Source organism: Chinchilla lanigera, unplaced genomic scaffold, assembly GCF_000276665.1.
Source record: "Chinchilla lanigera isolate Chin_1 unplaced genomic scaffold, ChiLan1.0 scaffold00016, whole genome shotgun sequence".
Classification (NCBI taxonomy): Eukaryota; Metazoa; Chordata; class Mammalia; order Rodentia; family Chinchillidae; genus Chinchilla; species Chinchilla lanigera.
This window is the reverse complement of record NW_004955417.1, coordinates 11,348,260-11,356,707: the sequence shown is the minus strand read 5'-3', so window position 1 is coordinate 11,356,707 and position 8,448 is coordinate 11,348,260.

The window sequence follows — 8,448 nt, the reverse complement described above, 5'->3', positions numbered from 1 at the left end:
ATATATAAATGGATAAATTATTACCAGCTGTAATTTAAGCTAAAATACAACTATTATAGGATCAATACAGAAGAAAAAAAGTTTCAAATCAACTATAATTTAAAAAATACAAAATCTGTAACACTTACCAGGATGTTTTGCTTATCTTCAATATTTGTAATATTTTTCTACTGTTAGCAAAATATCTACTCTCAAGCCAGCCTTTATTTGAACTGTATTATACTTCAGAACCTTCAGAAATGAGAAAATAATAAATAGCATTACACAGTTTTTATTACTTTTTTATTCAATAGTAAAATGTTCATATGGACACTAGTTTGGAATAACTTTGATTTTTTTTCTGTATCGACATAAACATTTCTAACTATCCACTGAATAAAGAATTTATTTACATTGAGGAGAGTCGTGCCACAAGTTTGAGAAAGCATGTGTAGTACATGTATGTATATATGTGCATGTATGCCATACACATGCATGTGTAAAGAGCACGGGGATTCAAAGGAGTAGGTCCAGTTCAAGAAGTGTAGACCATGTTGATACGATCATCCATCTCTGGATCTCAGTAAACTTAGAATCCTTTTCTTGGGCCAAAGAAAATGTCATCAGACTGTGAATCTAAATTGCTGTGCCTCATTTTCTTACCTAATATTTTAAAGTATGAAAAAGGTCTGTATCCAAAGTGCTGTGGTAAAGCGTAGCAGCTTTCCAGTACTTACTTTTCTCACCTCCTTGAACAGCTTATTAGCCAAAATACCCTTTGCAGTGATCGGCCATACCTGTTGCTTAAAGTGGTTCTTAAAGCAAAGAAAACATTCAAAGTTGTAATATTCTCTATAAAAATCTCTATAAAGGTTTCATGCCTTTCTTTGGGTTTGTGTTGCCATTTTGATTGCCTAAGACATACAGATACAAGGACAGTTGAATTTCTTTCTTAAAAGCTGTGAAGTGATGACAGAACGAAGCGTGGAGTGGAGGCCGCGTCTGGTTCCTGCCGGCTCCCTGGCCCTCCGGCCGTGCCCGCCGGAACGCGGGAGCGAGTCGGAGACTGTGAGCGGTGCTCGGTCCCCTCCGCGCTCACCGAGTGCGCTCGTTGTTTCTCCTACCGAAATACACCGTCCGCGGTGTAGCGCAGCCTGTTCTTAAAGCAGGTCGCTCGACCACATTTCACTCATTCCCACGAGAAAAGCAGCAGCGCTGCCGTGTGTATTTTGTGTCTGGTGAATGTAAACATGGCCACCTTCATTTTACACGAGTTCAAGCTTCGAGTTTCCCAGAGAGAAAGAACCGCTCTCTCCGCCTACCCCTCCTCTTCCCTCCGGACACAAACCGAGTGGGCCTCAGCACTCAGGCCTGCACTGTGTCTTCTCAGCTTCATCCGCCCCTCTGTCCGCCTCTGGCCAACCACTGCCGGGTGGCCTCGGCTGTGCGCCCGCCCCGCGCCTGCTCCCAAATTTCAACTCCTTGCTCCAAGCGGTTTCCCCCCGCAGCGCCGCTCCGCAAAGCGAGGTCCGCTCCCAGAGGAGTTCTGCAGAGGCTCCGAGGGGACCGCGAGGCCACATGTGTTCTTCACCGCGAGGACAGGCACACTGACGTTGCACGCGCTAGGTCGAATTGCTGACAGCACCTTCAGGAGCAGGGGTGCCATGTGCTCGCAGTTTTCTAAAACCAGTTTCACTTGCTTGATAAAGGCAGGAAAAATTATTAACCGTATTAATCGCAGCCTTCAGAAGCAAAACATCTTAATACACCTTGTGACTAGAGGCAAAATGTGCATAAAGCACTACACAATTGTAAGCTGAAAAACTGCTTTTTTCATGGAACCCATTTTTGCCTGAAAGAACAGCTGACAGACAAATTACTGGAATTAAAAAAAAGAAATTTAGAGTGAATTACCTCCAGAAAAAGAAATAATATTCTGAGCCAAAAGTAAAATTTTGGAAAACTTATACCTACTACAGTGAGCATGACAGCTTCCCCAGTACTTAAATTCTTTCCTGATGAGAGTAGTGGCGATAACAACTCGTTTTTGATACTGCATAATGAAATGTGACAATACTTGGAAGATCTATTTAATTCAGCCATTGCCAAATGACCAGTGCATGTTATAATGAAGGTATGCACTTAAATGTAAAAGAGATTAATGGGTTTTAGCATAACAGTACTCAGAGTTTATTTGGTATGATTTTATCTTGTGCACTGCAGCAAACTTTTCAGAAACTAGCACTTGTCAACTTTATATAAGTACTGCAAATAGCCATGATCATCTGAAAAGACTATTATAGTATTCTCCGTTTTTCCAATGACATGTCTGCATGAGGCCAGATTTTCTTCTAAGGCCTCCACTAAACCTATCTCAAGAGAGCGAGTGCAACAATAGATATGAAAACCCAGCCGTTTTCTATTAAACTAGAAATTGGCAAAAATGCAGAACAAATGCCACTCTTCTCATTATATTTGTTTTAGAATATATAGTTTATTATTTTTAGAAAAATGTGATAATCTATAATGGTTTAAGTTTATATGGTATCAATGTATATTTTCAATGTTCTGTTTTGATTTCTAATATCATTAGATATAACTACCCAAAACAGTTGTTTAGAGTACACGAGCACTTAAGAGTGTGGGAGTCCTGAGACCAAAAATGTTGAGAACTTTTACACAACCCTGATTACCTTCCTGCTTATACCCCACCCGAGCCTAAAGTTCGGATTTCTCACCTTCTTTTTGCTGTACACTTTGTATTTCCCATTTAATACCTTGTATTGTAGTTATTTATGTGCTTATTGTATTCTTCTTGCAAAAGTAAAGTCTCACGGGGGAAACTCTGAGATGATTGTGCCACTAACTTCCGGGCCACTGTGAACCACCATGTCTTTGGGTTTATCTGTAATGAGAATTAGATGTAATGATGTACAAATTTTCTTCTTGAAAGGTTGAAGTGGTATGAATACTAGTCTCTAAAGAAGCACTTGGAGGACCCAGTGTTGTGCCAGCTGTGTGGCAGCTGTGCCACCTTAGTGGGGAAGAGCCTAGAGTCAGGGCTTTGAGACACAGGTTTCAAAATGACATCATCTCTGTCCTCTCAGCCTGCAGGCAGTGGCAGGAGGAAGGAAAGCATTATTACTGAGGTGGCATGTCGCAGAGAAAAGTAGATGGCTCCTTAACAGATGACAGCTGTTAGTTGAGCGGGACAAGCTTCTTCCTCAGATGACTCTGAAGTTGCCATAACATCAGGACAGAAGGAGAGGGACTGGAATAGAAGGCTGGCTAGCAGGAGTTCGTGGGGAAGTGAGGCCGCAGACACCTTGGTGTGTTCGAGGAACCACAAGTAAGCTTGATTTTTACAGAGGAGGTGGGCAGACAACAGCAAGAGCTGAGGCTGCACTGGTGAGGTAAGTCGGATTGAATTAAATCTGTTCCGTATAGTCCCGTGGACATAAACTGAAGCAGCTGAGAGGAGATGACAAGCACTTCTGTCAAGTCACACGTACTCTGGTAGTTTCATTCAGGAGGATTGCTGTTGGACTCCGGAGAAGAGTAACGCGCCTTTCTTTGAATGAAAGCCCCGTCTTTTTGTTTTGTTCTGTTTTTTGTTTTTTTCCGGTACCGGGAATCGAACTCACGACCTTGCGCTTGCCTGGCAGGCACTGTGCCGCTGAGCTAAATCCCCAGTCCCTAAAGCCCCATCTTTTAGGGCAGGTCTGGGCATGAAGAGTACCTTTACCGTACAGGCAGCCCAGAAGGGTTGGCCAATGGAGTCCATCAGAGGGCGCCAGTGGGGGAGGCTGGGGACAGCAAGACGTGAGGAAGAGGATGCGGCCTGGAAGGAGCTTACTTCCCAGCAGTAAGGACCAGCGCGCCGGGGGCATCGCCCTGCTCAAGACCTCACGGACTGACCTCTCCCAGAAAGAAGGGGTTTTCCAGATGTCACTCAGAGGCCTGACTCTGGTCTGGGTGGCAGCTCAGGCTGCTAGGTGCCCTTGGGGGTTTTGTTTTCTTTTGTGCATTTTGTGTCCAGGTCAGCAGTTTACATCCTTTGCTCTCAGTTTTGAATAGAATTGATTTAAATAAAATCTAAATTAAGAGACTGCTGAGTTCATCTCTGGCCACAGGAGTACACAGCACCCAAGAGAAAAATGTGCTAAAGTGTAGTCATTGTCTCCGACACCACACAGGCAGTGAGCCCATGAGAGTGAGGCCTGGGGACTTACTTTCCCCAGACAATGCACGTTTTTGTACTGGTGCCTATTAATTTTACAGAACATTGGGCTTCGGTGCTTAGACTTTGATCTATCCCGCGTTGCGTTTCTTCCACTCCTCTTCCCCTTTCCTGGCCTCCCTTCCTCATGTCTAATCATAGTCTCCCTTCTACTTTCATATTGCCTTTAAAGCCACAAATTAAAGGAAACATATGATATTTGTCTCTTGTGAGTCTATATTTTGCTTAATGATGGTCCCCAGGTCCACCGATTGTCCTGCAAATAACAGAATTTCATTCTTCATTACAGCTGAATAGTACTGCATTTTCCTTACCCATTCATCTGTTGATGAACACCTGGGCTCCTCCCGTACCTTGGCTGTTGTGAATTGTGCTGTAATAACCGGGGTACGCAGGTATCCCCGTAGTGTGCTGACTTCATTTCTTTTGGATAAATACCCAAGAGTGGTGAAGTTGGATCCTGTAGTGGTTCTACTTTCAGTGTTTTGAGGAACCTCCACAGTAATTTCCATAGGGAGTATACTAATGCATGTTCCCACTAGCAGTGTAGAAGTGTTCCTTTTTCTCCTCATCCTCACCAGCACTTACTGTTTTTTGTGCTTTTGATGATAGCCCTTCTGACTGGGGTGAGATGGAACCTCAGTGTGGTTTTGATTTGGATTTTCCTCATGGCTACAGATGTTCAACATTTTTTCATACACTAATGGCCCATTTGTACTTCTTATGAGAACTGTCTCTTCAATTAATTTGCCCATTTATTAACTGGCTATTTGATTTTTTTGCTGTCATTTTTTTTAGTTCTTAATATACTCTAGATTTTTTTAAAATTTTATTAGTATATGTTTGCAGTTCATAGTGATTACATTCTTCATGGGGAGTTGGTACATGTGCATAACTCACCTTAATTCTTTTTGCATCTTCTCTTCCCCCATCCTCCCTCTGTTCTAGATATTAGTCATGTCAGAAGAGTACTGGTAAAGATTTTCCCCCATTCTGGAGGTCGTTGCTTTACTCTGTTGTTTTCCTTGCTCTGCAGAAATTTCAATTTGATACAGTCCCATTTGTTGACTTTTTGTTCATTTGTTTTTGATTTTTTGAGACAGGGTCTTGCTATGTACCAGCTACATAGCCCAGACTGGCCTTGAACTCATGGCAATCCTCCTGCCTCTGTCTCCTGAGTGCTGGGATTACAGATGTGCCCCATGATGCCTAGCGAGTCTTGCTATTATTAACTCTACTGTTAGAGAAGTCTTTACCTGTGCTTATGGCTTCAAACATTTCCCAAATGTTCTTCAAACATTTACAAATGTTCCCTTGTAACAGTCTCAAAACTTCAGGTTTTATACCTATGTCTTTTATCCATTTTAAATTAACATTTGTACCAGGTAAAAGATAATCTGGTTTCAGTCTTCTATACATGGATATCTAGTGTTTCCAACGCTATTTTTTTCCCCAGCACTTTAGAAACTGTATTTTTTCCAACATGTTTTTGGCTCCTTTGTCAAGAAGCAGATGGTTATAATTTCATGAGTTTGTTGAGCTTCTTCATTAGAAAAAGTTAGCATCTAGGGGCTTAGGGGACTGGAATCAGACAGACTAACAAGCTGGAAAAGACTGGGGGCCCAGGTATCGGATTGCTAGAGGGTAGTAACAGAGGAGAGGCAAGAAAGATGGACCCGTGAGATAGTTTCATGATGCTTATTTACAGGTGAGGAAACAGACACAAAGAACCAATCCAGAATCACATAGTTTGTAAACAGTGTAACATTCAAACCTAGATCCACCAACTGTGATCTGCATACACAGGGAAGAGGTTGCTTGCTGTGACGAGCTAGACCCAGACCTAGGCTGAGTAACAGACTGAAGTTTCCCCACAGAACCCTCATGGGCTGATAGATATGTACACTAGACTGAGAACATACTGTCTCAGTACTGCCAGAGTAATACTCATAAAGTTAATATGCTTTGTTTAAAGAAAACAGGAAGATGCAGTGCCCAAGGAGCTAGGTTTCAGTTTGTCTTCCAGTACTCAGGAAGAGGTGTGTATTAGCTTCCCCATTGCTGGGACACGATACCCACACCCACAATTTAAAGGAGCAGAGGTTTAATTTGTCTCGGTTCCAGTGGATTCACTCCATGGTCAGCAGGCTCCAAGGCAGAATAGTGGGCAGAAAGGTGTGATGGAGCAAAGAGCTTACTTAGGTCGTGGGAGCCAGCTGGGAAGCAGAGCCAGGAACCGTGCCAGAGGAAGGGGCCAGGGATCATATGTAGTACCCAGAGTCAGGCCTCCATGACCCTACAGACATGGAGAGGTCTTAACCAATCTGTGAGGCATTTCCTAATTCAAGTTGAACTATCAGGATTAATGATCACAAGGTAGCAGATCCCAAGAAGGGCATGAGAAGGCAGCTAGGTGCGACACAACAAGGAGTCTGGAGCGGGCTTAGGGCTTGGGTTTTTGTCCAGCTCAGTAGTTCTCAACCCTGACTTGGGGTCAACAGAAGAGCTTTAAAGGAGAAGGAGGGGCAGGGGGGTTAAAAAGTGCTGTACCCAGGCCCTAGGGCAAAAAAGTCTAATAAATTTGTCTGTAGTAAGCCCCACACATCAGTACTGATTAAAAACTTTCCTATACGGGGCTGGGGATTTAGCTCAGCAGCAAAGCTCCTGCCTGGCAAGTGCAAGGTCGTGAGTTCGGTTCCAGGTACCGGATTCAAACCAAAAAACCAAAAAAAAAAAAAAAAAAAAAACTTTCCTATAAGAAGAACGTGTTCAAATGAGAAGGGGGAGAAAGGAGTGGGGAGGGAAGGGAGAGGAAGAAAAAATAGGAGAAAGTGGGAACAAAGCTGAGTAAGTGGGGAGGGAAGAAGGGTGTAGGAGGGCAGGGGAATGGGAAAAAAGAGCTAAGACATATACAGGAACAAACTCCCTATGATAAATGTGATTATTGTGTATGATATATATACTAATAAAAAGAATAAAGTTTAAGTAAAACCTTTGCTGGTTATTGTGGTGTACAGCCAAGATTGAAAGTTACTAGCAACATAACCTTGGGCCTGTCACTTTCCTCTTTGTGTTTAAAAGAGTATAAAATATACTCTGTATATTTTATAAAATATATGAAGTTTTTGTTTAAAAATATATGAGATTTTTTACCCCTAAGAGCTCTTATTGCCAGAATAAAAATGTGAGCTTATACTAAATAATTGAATATCCTTTCCAGGGTCAACCTTTTATGAATCTCTTGACATAGATTTTCAAAAATGATTACCTCACTTAGGGTCCCATGCATATTGTCATCAGTGTGCTAACTTTATTTCTTCTGGATAAATACCCAAGAGCAGTAACACTGGATCCTACAGTGGCTCCATTTTTAGTCCCCCCACCTCAAACAATGTCAAGTTCAAGTTTTGAGTCCCATAATCACCCATCAACCTTTGCTGAAAGAACAGCACCCTTCAGATGTGGGCAATTCAACCCTCTTCCCACAAGGAGAAGGATCTCAGAGCATGTCGCCCTCAACAGGGTGAAAGCCTAGCACCATCCTCCAGAGCAAACAGCACCCCTAAACGGCAGTATCAGGTGGAAAGCTAGACTATGAAAAGTGGCTAGAAAATATTTAAAGTCAGTAGAGAAATGTTACTTAAATTAGACACCAATGTAAGTGCTGATAAAGGTCTGTAGGGAACTGTATAAAAGATTTGCTCACAAAAATATAGTTTTATTTTCACATTTTTCTTGCAGGATAGGGGAGTAAACAAGATTTTTTTTTCTCGGTAAGTGGAGGTGTCTTGGTGTTAGTATCTGGCCTGGAAGAATTCAGCAGATGCCTTCCAGGCCCTTCCCTCTGGCCTGGGTCTCCCTGTGCCGCTGAAGACCCTTGGACTTCCTTCTGTCTGCTTTAATGGAAGCGTTTTCATGTTGTTGTATGGTTCATTCTTTCTCCTCTGAAGGTTTATTACGTGCAGGGAAGAGAGGGCTCAGTCCCTCTTGGCAGCTGCTTTCCTCACGGCAGCCAGGAGGTTGTTCTGCTCCACACGGACGTGTGTCCCCACCCTTTTCTTGATGAATTTGAGGGCCAGTTTGTCCATGGAGACCTTGGGCAGCAACGTGGTGCGCTGGTCCTATGGGGCAAAGCCACGCGCTTCTCAGATCCTGTACACACACACACACACACACACACACACATGGTGTGCTTGTGAGGCCCCGCCTCACCCTGCCCTTGTTCTTGG